The 16571-nt window shown below is 43.7% G+C and overlaps 1 protein-coding gene across 4 annotated transcripts in view; it reads right to left on the reverse strand.

The window, feature by feature from the left end:
* Positions 1–16571, reverse strand: part of LOC126236895 (schwannomin-interacting protein 1 homolog) — an 816191-nt gene that overhangs the window by 279944 nt on the left and 519676 nt on the right. The gene's annotated exons all lie outside the window — the stretch shown is intronic.

Here is a 16571-nt window from a genome sequence, read left to right on the forward strand (position 1 = left end):
AACATTCACACAACTGCACTTAAAGTGAGTAATGCTACCTTTCTTTCCAAGAACCCCATTTAACTTCCTTAGGTATTTCTGCTGCACTTGGGACATGAACCCTTACAGAGTCGCTCGTTATCAATGCTCATTTGGTAGAGTGATGGCAGTTGAAGGTAGGTATCTAACTCAGCTCACTTCGGCACTCTTTTTAATTCGACAGGTGAGCCGAAGGCGTCCTTTCTTGTGTCTATTTGATGATGGTTATTTTACAGTGTTATATCTGCCACAGCTTTTTGTTCTTGATATTCGTTGTTACTTAATTTTTTTTAATATACTAGTAAGCTTGTCCATTCTGTTCAAAACTGTAGTTTCACTCAGTGTTGGCACAGTTTAACGATGAGTTTCAGTTTCTGTTTTCGACACACTAGCCAAAACATTTTCTTCACATGAGCGTTGTTATTTGATTTTCTAATCCTCTATTTGTAGTAGATACTAATCAGATCATCAATCTCTCTATGGCTCTGAGCACTATGGGACTCAACATCTGTGGTCATAAGTCCCCTAGAACTTAGAACTACTTAAACCTAACTAACCTAAGGACATCACACACATCCATGCCCGAGGCAGGATTCGAACCTGCGACCGTAGCAGTCGCGCGGTTCCGGACTGAGCGCCTAGAACCGCTTCTGTATGTAACAGTCTAATAAATATCAGTCGCAACTGATTTTTCTTACGGTAAATTTGCACTGTTATCTCTCTGACGGAGAGAGAACATTTGTATTCATGAATTAATTCTGGAAACTTCTATCTGCAATACGTTAATGTTGTAAACTAACTCGACACTCCCTCCTTATTTTTGACGGCATCTGATACCACGAATGTTGGAAACTGCTTCCTTCTACTTGAATAGAATAACATATTTCAGATCGACGTGGTTCCTACAGATAATGTTCTCTATGTGATGAGTCAGTTTAGTTACTGGACATTAGTGGTGTCAATAGACGGCTGACTTTTCCCCTTTACTAACATCGCAGCAAACCTGCAGACAAAGTATATTGACGGCTACGTATTCATCAGTAATATCGGAATTAAGAATGAGTTACGATACCAAAGAAGAGCGAATTTTATCACTTACCACAAATGTTATACATAAAGAGTGTTACGACGAATGTTTTTAATGTAGAGGTAGGGTTTAGACTGTAAGTTCTTCCTTACAAGGTATTCCGAAGCACAAAATTTAATTAAATTAGAAGCTGAAGTCGAAAGTATGTAGATACAAAAGAAAACAAACCAGTAATTGGAAAACAGTTGTAAACTAGTCTAACGTTCTTGTTACGCCTTTGAATAGTTCGGTGAATGTTCAAATGCCTTAGGGGATGCTCAGGAATGTTATTGACAGAGTTTTCTGGAGGAAAGCCTGTTGAGGCAAAGTAAACGCGCTTTAAGGCAGGCCGTAGGCGGATCACAGAAAAGGAGCAGCGGGGGGCAAATCGATATACGGTTGAACGTGTTATTAATAGGCCTGGCTTAAATGTTTCGTGAAGGCTAACAGTGTATTTAACGCTCATTACTGTCTATTGCGCAACTAACGTTGAGAGACTATTTTTGCATAACGTGCAACTTGAGGCATCGATAAGACAGGTCAACGTTTGACACAATGTGACTTCATTACAAATTAGTAACATACATACAACCAGAATATACAAAAAAATTTATTGGGGTAAAAACGTCAAAACCCTCTTTATTACGTAGGAATTGCGTGTCTATTGGCTTATATTTTCTTTTCTCCTTAAACCATAAAATATAGCGCTATCTCTAATGAACTGTCTCGGTGACCTGATCATTGTAGCCTACATTCATATTGGTATTCTACGTGGGTAATCCCAAAAGTAAGGTCTCCTATTTTTTATAAGTATATAGACCCGTTTTTTTCTACAATGGTTTACATTAGTTTACAGCTTTAACTTTTAGCTATTTTTCGACATAATCACCATTTCTGTCGATGCATTTTTGTAGATGCTGTGGAAGTTTTTGTATGTCCATGTCATACCAGCTCGCTGCCATGCTGTTCTTCAGAAAAGTTGTGAACCTCTTCTTTCACCTCGTCGTCGGAGCTGAATCGCTTTCCGACCAAATGTTCTTTTACCTTAGAAAGCGGGTGATAGTCACCGGACGCCAAGTCAGGACAATAGGGTGGGTGAGTGATTATGTTCCACTGAAACTGTTGCAGGAGAGCAACGGTTTGCCAAGCTATGTGTGCGCTGTCATGGAGAATGTGTACGCCCTTGCTCAATATTCCTCTTCGCCGGTTCTGAATTGCCCGTTTGAGTTTTTTCAGAGTCTCTCAGTACCTGTCAGCATTAATTTTGGTCCCAGTGGGTATAAAGTCGACCAACAATACCACTTTCCGATCCCAAAAAACGGTTGTCATGACCTTACCGGCAGACTGTGTTTGTTTGAATTTCCGCGGCTTTGGCAGCCTTGGCTCTGGCGAAGGATGCCGCCACTGACTTGATTGTTGCTTGGTCTCAGGTGTAAAGTGGTATGCCCAGGTTTCGTCACCCGTGACAATTGAGTTCAGAAAGTTGTCCTGTTCGGCTGCAAGGAGGTGAAGAAATGCGCGGGAAGCATCAATTCGTTGCCGCATGTGGTCCTCAGTCAGCGTGTGTGGCACCCATCTTGCGCACACCTTCCGGTAGTTCAATGTTTACGTTAAAGTTCTGTGAGCGGTGCTTTCGGAAACCTCAGGAACCGACGTGCAGATATCATCCAGTGTGATCCGCCGATCTTCACGCATGCTTTGCTCAACCTTGACGATCTCCCGCACCCTCGTTCGTCGTGAGTTTCGGTTCGACCAGCTGCAAACTCTCTACACCACTTACGAACATTTTTGACATCCATGCACGACTCACCATACACTTCCGTCAATTGGCGATGTATTTCAGTCGGCACAGTGCCCTTTGCGTTCAAAAACCGAATAACTGCGCACATTTCGCACTTGGCGGTAACATCCAATGGTAGCTCCATTCTCACCGGCTGCCAAGCCAAGACTGAGCACCTCAGCGCGGCGTGCGCATGTTTACACACAGCGCTTGAAGCACTCTTCATATCAATGTGACCAACTGCCAAAAAAACAGAGTTCTGTACTTATAAAAAAAATAGGAGACCTTACTTTTGAGATTAGCCTCATAGCAGCCCTGTTACCGTCTTTCCATTTTGCGTCCTTGGTAGAAACGATCACCTTATGGGTGATTTCACTCAAATTCTCAGAGTAAAAGCGAAGTGACTTCCAAATGTGAATAAAAATTTTTAAAAGTAAGAACTTTTGATGTTTAGTCCGCAATTTTCTTATCACAATTAAAATTCGATAACTAGTTTCACCTGCTATCTGCAACCATCTTCAAATCTGTAACACATGTAGGAAACATAGCCTAAGAAAATTACCTACAATCAAGTAGAATACAAAAACACTGTACAACAGCTGAGCAAAAATAATGGGGAACCGATTCCAGACGTGTGATATAAACTATGTTAATGTTTATCAGGAAACATACCGTTCAGAATGTGAAAAGGTAGTAAATAAGCATTGGAAAGCATCGTTAGCTGTATTCATGCAACAATTTACATTCGTAAGTATTAAAATAATGACAGTACGTACTGTGAGCTTATCGTAATAGTTACTGTACAATATATACTGACCATTGCCACTGAAATTTCAAATTCATATGATTAATATGTCAAAAATGCATAGTCAAATTGATAAAATGTATTTTTAAATATTCAGTGTTAATTCCAAAGTAAGTGGGTGATAAGTCTTTTTTGTTATATTAGGATTCACCACATTATAAATCACAAGAACAAGAAACATTTATGAAAAAAGTTCTTTCATTGTTGGTCTGTGTAACTAAGGATATGAGGAAAACAGGTGATGTGTTTCCGCATAGACAATTCCAGAAGGTTAATTACTAACATTTTGTTGTAAAAATTTGATTGTTCTTGATTCCAACACATACCTCTAGCTTAAAGTCCTTTCGTCTTCCTAGAAACCCTTGCTACCCTATATTAGAAATCCTTGCAACCCTATGTAACATAATCCTCTACACAGGTTTCTGCTCTGAACTGTGAAGACGGAAAAGATTCTCCTCTTCCCAAATCCCAAGAAGCCTCCTAGTGAAACCTCTTCCTAACGACGGATCTGTCTTACTCACTCTTCAGCGGGGTACTTGAATTCATCCTCTTAAACGCATCCACCAACTCCTTGAACCCACCCTCACCGAATAACCCAGTGTGTCTTCGTTCGAACTGATGATCAACGCCGGCCGGGGTGGCCGAGTGGTTCTAGGCACTGCAGTCTGGAACCGCGCGACCGCTACGGTCGCAGGTTCGAATCCTGCCTCGGGCGTGGATGTGTGTGATGTCCTTAGGTTAGTTAGGTTTAAGCAGTTCTAAGTTCTAGGGGACTGATGACCTCAGAAGTTAAGTCCCACAGTGCTCAGAGCCATTTTTTGATGATCAACTCGTACACCTGTTACACGTACTACACCTTGTAAACGAACTCTGACGAATGAGCAGAACATGGGGACTATCATACTGTCTACAAGAACCTCATCCATCCCATCCTCATCTATACAAATGCAGCAATTTTCTACATTTACACAGGCTGATCTGATGTTGTAAGATCTGGTAATGCGTCCATAATGCTTGCATTTACTGCAATTCACTGACTTCGCCACAAAGAGTCACAGTCGAAATGTGGTGAAACCAGTCTTGCTGTTTTCTGGCGCAAAAGTAAATACATGGTGTTTTAAAAAAGCTGACCAATATTCTTACAGAAAATAGTACAAATCGAAACTAGAAAGAAAAATCCTGTAAACATAGACCAGGAATCTAATAATTTTTGTGATAGGCGCCATTTTACGCGCCTCGATAACTGTCGGTACTCAGCTGTGGAGGCTGTGTCCCTATTGGCGCTCGTCGCTATTTTGTTACTGGTTGCATTCGTCTCTGTGCTTCGCCTTCTAACTGTGGTGTTGTTGCCAGATATAGCATTCACAACTGCTCTTCTATCAGCTATTCCATAAATATCGCTTAGAGGTGTCGTAACCTCGGAACACGATTTTTGATTCTGTGGAGGGTGAACAACATAATCAACGAAATATTCTACAACATTACGCGAGAAGTGGCATACATTGTCTTCTGCTATGGCTTAGCAAACGGTTTAAATCGATAGGCACGTGTAATGTACACAAAACGACATTCTCAACGCTGATTCCATAGTAAAGAAAGAAGTGTTTCGTTGGTTCTTCCAGAGGTTTCGGCCACGGGATCAGGAACAACCAGGGCGAGGGTTGCCAGCAGACGAGGCACAAGTCGCATCCCGGATGTGTTGGAGCGAGTGTTGCTACAATTAGAAGTTGATCGTGAGGCAAGTTTGGGAAGAGTTAGAGCTGCTAAAGGTATAAACCACTGGTCGTCAAACTGCGGCCCGAATCAAGTATTCGTGTGGCCCGCGATTCTGAGTCGTATTTTATAACAATATGTATCTGGCAACTAACAGCTGAATCCAAAACGTCAACTAACGTTAAGAGCTGTACTTTTGCTGCTTAATAACAAAAAAATAGTTACACAGCGAGTTACGATTTTAAGATGTGCTTAATTTTAATCGATGTTGATCGTCCATGAGCTAAGTAAAGTTGGCCGCGTACCCGAGGGTTATAACGGTCAAGTAGCGCGGCCACTGCTGTGTTCAGCGGGAAACTTTTGTTGTTTTGTCTTCCAGTACCGATAAATCACGTGTGCGAGCGTCTCGTAGCGATCAGCTGCAACGGTATAAATTTTGAGACGGAAGTAACATGGATTTGTGAATGCGTGTTACAGAGACGGTCATCTTCAAATGTGATACTTGCAGCAAGGAGGAATATTACATTAAAGATCTTATAATACAGTGCAATGAGCAGAAGAAAAGTGACATTTAAATCATATGTCAAAGTGTCTCATATTGAATAATGCTTTGAAACATAAGTACAGTTAGTTTTATTAACCAGTTAACCATCCGTTCACACAGACAACTCAAGACTTAGTCACAGCTGTGCTACGACTTTGGGGTCGCTGAGGGTGCAACAATCTGAAATAGAGAACAGCTGACACGAAGTGCTATGAATGGCACCGATTTTTAAAGATCACTACAAGGGTGACAGCTGCCAACTTATCGCGCCCTTACAACTACTCAACTGGATGCTTGCAACATACTAATTTGTATAGTTTACCAATTAATAATAAGATTGGTACATATGCTGCCCGAGGTGTCGTCCCTCAATGTTAATAATGGCTCTTGAGCAAAAAGCTTTGACGACCACTGGTATAAACGAAGATCTTGCTATGCCAGTCCGGCGCCGGCTGTTACTTTATCGTTTACTGAGCTTGCAGGCTCTCAGGAACAAGATCATCTACTCTGATTACAGAGTTACCAATTATTTCTAAAACGCAGCAGCAAAGATTCTCAGTTCACAGCCCTGCATTTTATTTACGGATGAAGCGAGATATATACAGATACCGACACACATTTTATCCGACAGATTAATAGGTGCCGTTTTATCGCCAGTTTCAATGCGATAGACTATTCGCCCGCTTGCAGAACGTCTTCCTTGAAGAATAGCAGCTAATGTGCTTCACGCGTGACGGGGCGCCAACCCATTTTGTACCGCTCCTACAACAGTACTAACACAAACTTCTAATAACCGACGGGCTGGTCTAGGAAGCTTAGTAGCCCGTTCACAAAGCCCTTTAACCCTCTTAGATTTCAGGCTATGGGGACATTTAAGGACATTGGTCTACTCCACACTCATCGAACACACGAATAGTTAAAGGAGCGTGAGTTTCATACAATTGACCAAATCCGCTGCAAACAGGTGTGTTCATACGAACTGGCGATTCTTTGAGAAGGCGGGCGAAGGGTGCGTGAGAGTGGTAACTACTGTACAATGAGCACCTTCCGCAGTGTCATCAGATGGATGGCTGTCGTAGCACAGAATGGTGCATGTTTCTACAAGCAACTGTTTCTCGTCATTTGCTTATAGCCCTCTCTTCTAGGAATATGACCACTTTTTTAAACACGCTTTATAAACGCATGGCGTTTTTAACTCATCGTTCTTCCAGGACAATCAACTAAAATACTTTGTGAAGGCGGTGCCAAAGCTCTTAAGTACTTAAGTACTTAAGTACTTAAAAAAAACATCACAGTTCACCTCCAAGAGCTGTTAAAAGTACTTCTTTAGTACAAATAGTTTTAGTTTTCAGAGCATCATGAGGTATGTGCTTACCTTAGAGGAGAACACACGAAATACATCTCATATTTAAATGTCAGTGCTATCTGATGCACATGCTCAGCTTACATGACGATATAAAGTGTCATCAAAAGCTTAAAATACATCACAAGTCACTGAAAATGAAAGTAGGATACAAGGTAACAGGACTGGAAATGTTCGTACTAATGTTCTCTCGATTGTATACACTGCGCGACATATACGTAAAACCGATTACTTGTGCAGTCATATATAAAATGATCTACACATTGTATGCAATAGGATATTATGTGTATTACAACAACATTAACGTTGACGGTAATGAAGTGCAAATGAGTAGCGACTTACATTTAAAGATTTCTGCCTACGTGAAATAATCTTCATTTTACGTTTTGAGTGCGCGTTGTTTTTGTTTTACAGCAAACTTTGAGGGATAGAGTAAATCATACAAGTATCTTCGTTCGCTGCGTGTAAATACTGCACTAATGACAATCCCATCAGGTAGGAGTGATGTTAGATGACACACAAGAACTTTTGCGAAGCTTGAAAAACAGGAGAGAAGTGTTGCCGGCGAAAGGCTAGGTCCTGGGTTCAGTCGTGGTTTTCATCTTCCAGGAAAATTTAAAACAACGCACGCTGCGGTGCAGGATGAGAAATTCAGTCTGGGATTTTACGTCGTTGGAGGACGACAGCAAATAACGGATTTTATTTATCAGCAGCTCTTACTCGTATATGACTGTCACATCAATCTTAGTCTTAACCTCTCCCTGGTGTCAAGGAAAGACGCCTGTACGTTCACTGGCCGCGTCTTCTTTCTACATATCCTATGCAGCTGTGTTGGAGCTACTTTCTATGCTGATACCCCAGACCCAAATCCCTTGTTACAATTCTGCCTGTTGGAAACTCAAAGGAGCGGGTCATGGGGGCCATGAAGGACCTCCAAAATACGTTTTAGTAGAACTCTTTATACATTTACGTATATCAATTTCCATATCTCGCTGCTGACTTTCGGAAGAAAACATAGCACGAAAATTACGATTTTTGAAAATTGCAGGGAATTCTATAAACTGCAAGTTGCACTTTACGCAGGATGCTTTTCGCTCCTTGTGTGAGGACTAGCCCACGTGAACGGGTTTACAACTGGTCCGGTAGCATTCTAGCAGGGCTCTCATGTTGACTGTATGTACTGTATTATCGATAACAAATCCCGTTGGGTTCGTGAGTCCATTCGTGAGTCCACAGGTAGAAGAAACGAACCAGGGGAAGTTCAGTAAGGGAAGAAAAAAGAGAAAGATGCACAACTTAGTGGAAAAAACAGGAAAACTGAATGCCCGAACGTATGTGGAAACGGGCGAAAGGAACAGCATCAGTCTCATTTACTCGCTCTCATAGCCACAATCTCTTCAAATCTGTGCTCACAGTCGTAGTGCTACGTGAAATACTGATAACGTAGCGAACACACTTCGATTTTACTTTCTGTACTTTATGACGTCAAAGTTGAAATTCTGTTGCTACAAAGTTCTTAAGTTAATCAGATAACGCGTGTTCTTCTAAAATTTTCTGACGAATCATTTTCAAATGCTAATATCCTCTAAACTGAAAATTCGTAGACGTTATGTTAGAGGGAAGTCTTAAGTACTGAGGTAAACAAAGTACTGTCATTGCAATAAAACATTTTGTGATCCTCCTGGATTATCACGCCGCTTCCAGGATTCGGTGAATCCGCAGATGGATTCGGTCCGATGAGTTAACGAGTACCGTGTGTTCGCGAGTCTGGTTGTGGTTTTCTGGCGGTTTACCAGACACGACTAGTGATTAGTTAGTTGGTACCCCCGTTGCGCCTCAGTTATACCATCCGCAAACATTTCGAACACATTCTCACACTTTGATATGAATAACATTGGCTGCTAACTTGTGGGATACGTAATTTCCGCAGGCCGCGGTGGCCATGCGGTTCTAGGCGCTGTAGTCCGGAACCGCGCGACTGCTACGGTCGCAGGTTCGAATCCTGCCTCGGGCATGGATGTGTGTGATGTCCTTAGGTTAGTTAGGTTTAAGTAGTTCTAAGTTCTAGGGGACTGATGACCTCAGATGTTAAGTCCCATAGTGCTCAGAGCCATTTGAACCATTTTTTTGAACGTAATTTCCATCCTGGTAGGGGGTGGGTGTGGGAAGAGGGGATGTCTGGCGACGGAAGTGCATCCGTCCACTCTGTACCTCTAACATTGTCAAATGCAGAGTAACGTGTTGATACCATGGAGATACGGGATGAAGGGCAGGAAAGAAAGGATGTTAAAACGTTAAATATGTTTATTCTTATTATTGTGAAAATGGAAGGCATCTTTGACGTATTATAAGTGACGGTGACTGCACGCAGATGTAATACGCTGAGGTGACGAAAGTCATGGGATAGCAACAAGCATATATAACGATGGCGGTAGTATCGCATACACAAGATATAAAAGCTGTACTGAGGTGATTCATGTGAAAAGGTTCCCGACGTTCTTATGGCCGCACCACTGGGATTAACAGACTTTGAACGCGGAATGGGAGCTGGAGTTAGACGTGTGGAGCATTCCATTTCGGACAGCGTTAGGGAATTCAATATTCCGAAATTCACAGTGTCGAAAGTACGCCGAAAACACAAATTTCAGGCGTTATCCTTCACAGACAGCCTTCACTTAAAGACCGAGAGTAGCGGCGTTTGCGTAGTGTTGTCAGTGCTAACAGACAAGCAACACTGCGCGAAATAGCCGCAGAAATCAAAGTGGGACTTATGATGAACGTATCCGTTAGGACAGCGCTGCGAAATTTGGCGTTAATGGGCCGTGGCAGCAGACGACCGATACAAATCCCTTAGCTAACAGACCACACGAGACCCTGGATCTAAGTCGTCAGCAAGGCACTATATGCAAGCTGATAGCTGATTGTAGCTCCATAACGGTGTGGCTGTGTTTACGTGGAATGGACTAAGTCCTCTGGTTCAGCCGAACTGATCATTGACTGGAAATGGTTATATTCGGCTACTTGTAGACCATTTGCAGCTCTTCATGGACTTCATGTTCCCAAACAACGATGGAATTTTTATGGATGACAGTGCTCCGAGTAACTGGGCCACAACTGTCGCGACTTCTTTGGAGAGCGGTCTGAACAATTCGAGCGAATGAATTGTCCACCCAGATCGCCCGACACGGATCCCATCGAACATTTATGGGTCACAATCCAGAGATCAATTCGTGTGAGCACACCGGCAACACTTTCGCTATTGTGGATGGCAGTAGAGGCAGCACAGCTTAAAATTTCCAACGACTCTCGCATCTTTAGTGTATTTGTAATGTGAAGAGGGGTCAGGAAGCGACAGACTGTGACCTTCCATGAACTGAACACTGGGTAAACGCCTGTTTGGCAAACCGCACTCGAAGGATGGATTTTTAATGTCTAACGAAAACGCAGTTGCGGATGCTTACTCCTCGATACACATACTCGATTTTGACGTTCGGACATGTAGTTATAATAAGAGACAATACACTACTGGCCATTAAAATTGCTACACCACGAAGATGACGAGATACAGACGCGAAATTTAACCGACAGGAAGAAGATGCTGTGATATGCATGCAAATGATTAGCTTTTCAGAGCATTCACACAAGGTTGGCGCCGGTGGCGACACCTACAACGTGCTGACATGAGGAAAATTTCCAACCGATTTCTCACACACAAACAGCAGTTGACCGGCGTTGCCTGGTGAAACGTTGTTGTGATGCCTCGTGTAAGGAGGAGAAATGCGTACCATCACACTTCCGACTTTGATAAAGGTCGGATTGTAGCCTATCGCGATCGCGGTTTATCGTATCGGGACGTTGCTGCTCGCGTTGGTCGAGATCCAATGACTGTTAACAGAATATGGAATCGGTGGGTTCAGGAGGGTAATACGGAACGCCGTGCTGGATCCCAACGGCCTCGTATCACTAGCAGTCGAGATGACAGGCATCTTATCCGCATGGCTGTAACGCATCGTGCAGCCACGTCTCGATCCCTGAGTCAACAGATGGGGACGTTTGCAAGACAACAATCATCTGCAGGAACAGTTCGACGACGTTTGCAGCAGCACGGGCTATCAGCTCGGAGACCATGGCTGCGGTTACCCTTGACGCTGAATCACAGGAGCGCCTGCGATGGTGTACTCAACGACGAACCTGGGTCCACGAATGGCAAAACGTCATTTTTTCGGATGAATCCAGGTTCTGTTTACAGCATCATGATGGACTCATCCGTGTTTGGCGACATCGTGGTGAACGCACATTGGAAGCGTGTATTCGTCGTCGCCATATTGGCGTATCACCCGGTGGGATGGTATGGGGTGCCATTGGTTACACGTCTCGGTCACCTCTTGTTCGCATTGACGGCACTTTGAACAGTGGACGTTACATTTCAGATGTGTTACGACCCGTAGCTCTACCCTTCATTCGATCCCTGCGTAACCCTGCTTTTCAGCAGAATAATGCACGACCGCGTGTTGTAGATCCTGTACGGGCCTTTCTGGATACAGAAAATGTTCCACTGCTGCCCTGGCCAGCACATTCTCCAGATCTCTCAGCAATTGAAAACGTCTGGTCAATGGTGGCCGAGCAACTGGCTCGTCACAATACGCCAGTCACTGCTCTTGATAAACTGTGGTAACGTGTTGAAGCTGCATGGGCAGCTGTACCTGTACACGCCATCCAAGCTGTTTCACTCAATGCCCAGGCGTATCAAGGCCGTTATTACGGCCAGAGGTGGTTGTTCTGGGTACTGATTTCTCAGGATCTATACACCCAAATTGCGTGTAAATGTACTCATATGTCAGTTCTAGTATAATATATTTGTCCAATGAATACCCGTTTATCATCTGCATTTCTTCTTGGTGTAGCAATTTTAATAGCAAGTAGTGTAGCTGTATGTGGTAGGCGACGGCTGCAATTTCCTCGCCTCTCGACACGCGTAACGCCATTCTTGGTCACTGTGCCTCAACAAGGGCGGCGCAGAGAGCACTACCACGGTGGTAAAAGAGGGCGTTTTGCCGGAAGACGGGAACCTCCAACCGGAGCGGGTCGTGTCGTTATTCGATCGGACGTGCCGTATCTGTCGGAGAGGGGGGTGAGGGTTGCGGTGTGGTGGAGGGGGGCGGAAGCACGCACGGTATCTGCTGGCGCCAGCGCGCAAAGGCCGCGCCTCGGAGACGCTCTTTGTGGCCTTTGTGAGCGGCTGCTGTGCGCCGGCCGCCACGCGCCCCGCCAAAGGCCCGCACGCCCTCACAAAGTTCCGCAACCTCTGCCCTGCTCTCTCCCTCCGTCCTCTGTAACAATCAGCGGGCCTGTCTTAGTGCCGCGCCTCTAACCTCTCTCGTTAGCGCACACCAAACAAGCTCGCCGTGCTCAGCGTCACGGTTTTAAAGTTTGTAAGCGACGAGAGACTGCCACTCACAGGGTATATGGCTATAAAAATAACAATCTGCTACACACGACTGCAACGTGTAAACCTTATTACTTCGGTTCACAAATAGCCACAGCAGTAAATCACAGTAAGGAAGAAGTACGGAATAGCGGAACATTAAATATGAAGTTCCGCAAGGTTCGGTTATAGGTCTGCTCCCATTTCGACCACCATACCGGGTGGATATGCCAATGGTTAATGTGGAAGCGATTCAAGCTGGAAAAATAATAGTTTCAATTTTAGCCTCCTGGTGCAAATCTGGCGCTGTACAGCATCTCGTCGGTATCTCTTGTGCTCATACTGAACAAACTGTGTGAGCAGCAGTTGATAATAAAATCAGCATTATGCCTTTCTCACTTGTTTGACCTTCTCTTCCCTCGCCCTGTCCCTAGTCCGCCCGTTATATATGGGATTATTTCTATACGTCTTTCTTGCATTTAAAGCGTCACTTTTGTACCACGTAGCTAAAATTGGTACTAATTTTTGTCCAGCGTAACTCGGTTCCGCGTTAACACATTAGAATACCCACCAAGTTTTCGCTGTCATACGACAACTGCATCAAACCAGTCTCAGGACTGAAGACCACAACAACGACAACTAAGGCAACAGCGGACCTCTGTGAGTAGCAGCACTTTCATTATAACCACCCGGTATTTGATTTGACTGGGATATTACAGGACTCCTCAGAACACTGCGATGTTTGATGGAGACACGAGCATATTGATAAAGCGCCCACATACATTGTAACATTGTCGGCACTATTCCGCCCCTCTTTGTCAGTTGCCATACTTAGAGTTCATGGTACCTAGCAAAATTACACGCTGCTACAACCATCCCTTAATACGCTGACCATCGATTACATTGATTTACTTATTCTCCTATATTATTTCATGTTCCTGCCGACACTTCCCTCTGAAGATACCGCGTTGCATTACTTCTCGTCACCTAGCGTGCGGTGTCTGTCCAGTGGTTCCCTGATGTGTCGCGACTACCAAAATACGTACGAAGATAACTTTATTTATATAAGCGAGTATTCTGCCGTACTTATTTATACATCACTTTTTTCTTCGGTTTAGTACAAGTACTGAAAGCAGTTCAATATTGACGAACAATCGCAAAAGATGCGAAATCCGTATCATCACTCAGCAAAATAACTTACATATTTATTCGCCTGATTTTACGCGTACGTATGCTGCAGGCCTAACTGTCTAACGCTGTTCAATGTAATTACTACTTTCGCTACTTGTGGAGGCCCATACCACTGAAACGCTCCCTATGTCCTCTACCTCTGGAGGGCTACCTTTCTACTGCCTTAAGACTGACAGCGCTATTCGAGGGCGTGCTATAAGGTAATGCCTCGGAATTTTTTATATGGAAACTCTTAGATTTTTTCTAAATAAAACAAACTTTATTAACATCCTACATTTTTATTCATCATTCAAAAACATTTTGGAATGACTGCATTCCACAGCTTGAGAACTAAAGTCAGCGGAGAGACTTTGCTTGAAATAAGATGTGATTTCTAAATACCTTATTAGATAGTCTTCTATAATTTATCAGACTATTTAGACCATAAGCTTTGTACAAAACAGATGCTGACTTTGATTTTGTTTTGTGTATACATAAATACTTTGCTCGTACTATTACATACTAGCAGACTCCTCGTGACCATGAATGCCATTTTTGCCAGTGCTAGTCTGCTTTTGATCTCCTCCTTGGTTCGTCCGTCGTCGGTTGCTTTGCTGCAGAGGTAGCAGAATTCGTCTACTTCGTGATCACAAATCCTGATCTTAAATTGCTCGCTTTTCTCATTTCTGACACTTCTCATTACTTCCGTCTTTTCTCGATTTAGCCTCAGTCCATATTCTGTACTCATTAGACTATTCATTCCATTCATCAGATCCTGTAATTCTTCTTCAGTTTCACCGGGGCAGCGATATTATCAGCTAATCTTAAGACCGAGATCCTTTCATCTTGCCGGCCGCGGTGGTCTCGCGGTTCTATGCGCGCAGTCAGGAACCGTGCGACTGCTACGGTCGCAGGTTCGAATCCTGCCTCGGGCATGGATGTGTGTGATGTCCTTAGGTTAGTTAGGTTTAAGTAGTTCTAAGTTCTAGGGGACTGATGACCACAGCAGTTGAGTCCCATAGTGCTCAGAGCCATTTTGAATCCTTTCATCTTGCATTTTAATCCCGCTCTTGAACCTCTCTTTTATTTCCATCATTATCGAACAGTAGGGGCCAATGACTACATCCCTGTTTTACACCCCTTTTAGTCCGAACACTTCGCTCTTGGCCTTCCACTCTTATTATTCCCTCTTGGTTCTTGTACATATTGTGTATGACCCGTCTTTTCCTATAGCTCGCTGCTATTTTTTTCAGGATCTCGAACATTTTGGACCATTTACCCTGTCGAACTTTTTTTTGAGATCGACAAATCCTGTGAACATGTCTTGACTTTTCTTTAGTCCTGCTTCCATTATCATCCGCAAGGTCAGAATTGCGCCTCTGGTGTCTTTATCTTTCCAAAAGCCAAACGGATTCTCATCTACAGTATCCTCAATTTTGTTTTCCATTCTTCTGCATATTATTCTTGTCAGAAACTTCGCTGCATAAGCTGTGACGTTGATAGAGCCATAATTTTCGCCCTTGCCGGCTTTTGTTATCTTCGGAACTGTGTGGATAATGCTTTACCCAAAATCTCATGGTGTATCGCCAATGTCATACATTCTAAACGCCACCGTGAATAGTCGTTTTCTTGCGACTTTCCCCAATGATTTTAGAAATTCCGATAGAATTCTCGTAAATTACGGACCAGTGATTTGTAGAGTGGAGCTATCGCTCGATAGCATCTCAGATTTTTCCATTGGGTTCAGATTAGGAGAATTTTGTGCTCAAAATATCAACGTCAGCTATCATGTTCATTAAACCACTGTAGCACGATCCTGGCTTTGTGACACGGACGACATCGTAGTCGGGGAAGGCCTCAAGCATGAAGGGATGCGGGTGGTCCGTAATAGTGTCCACGCAGTCCACAGATGTCGCAGATCCTCCGATTACTACCACAGGTCCCATGGGAATGCAACTGAACGTCCCCTGTAACATAATACAACTCCCAGTGGCGCTTTGCATGTTTCGAGGAGCCGTTCACACGGATAAGGATTTCCGTACACGAGCATCGACCTGACGGTACAAGAAACTTGATTCATCTCGCGCGGCGAAGCGTTGACGATGTCGCTGGGTTAACACGTGAAAACTAAGGGCTGCGGAGCCTCACGTTCTACTGTGTGAGTTGAGCAGCGTGCTCCGCCAGCCTTGTACCGCCACAGGTCGGCGCCTATGCGTTTTACAGAGCGAGCAACTCTCCGATCTCCGTGTGATGAGGCGTGGACGACCAACACCTTGTAATCTGAGGAAGAAGTCTCTGACAGTGTACGTTTGGAGCACAGCATTGTATGATAACGAAACATGGGTTGTGGGAAAACCGCAATAGAAGAGACTCTAAGCATTTGAGACGTGGTGCAACAGAAGAATGCTGAAAATAAGGTGGGCCGTTAAGGCAGGAAATAAGCAGGTCCTCCACAGAATCGGCGAGGAAGGGAGTATACGGTATAAACAGCTATGACTAGAAGAAGGGACAGGATGATAGAACCCCTGTTACGATAATAGTCAATAACTTCCGTGGTACTAGAGGGGTTGTGCAGGATAAAAGCTAGAGAAGAAGACAGAGATCAGGATATGTCCAGCAAATAATTGAGGATATAGGTTATAAGTGATACTCTGAGAGAAAGAGGTTGAAAAATGAGAAATTAATGG

This window comes from Schistocerca nitens, chromosome 2 (genome assembly GCF_023898315.1).
Source record: "Schistocerca nitens isolate TAMUIC-IGC-003100 chromosome 2, iqSchNite1.1, whole genome shotgun sequence".
Taxonomy (NCBI): Eukaryota; Metazoa; Arthropoda; class Insecta; order Orthoptera; family Acrididae; genus Schistocerca; species Schistocerca nitens.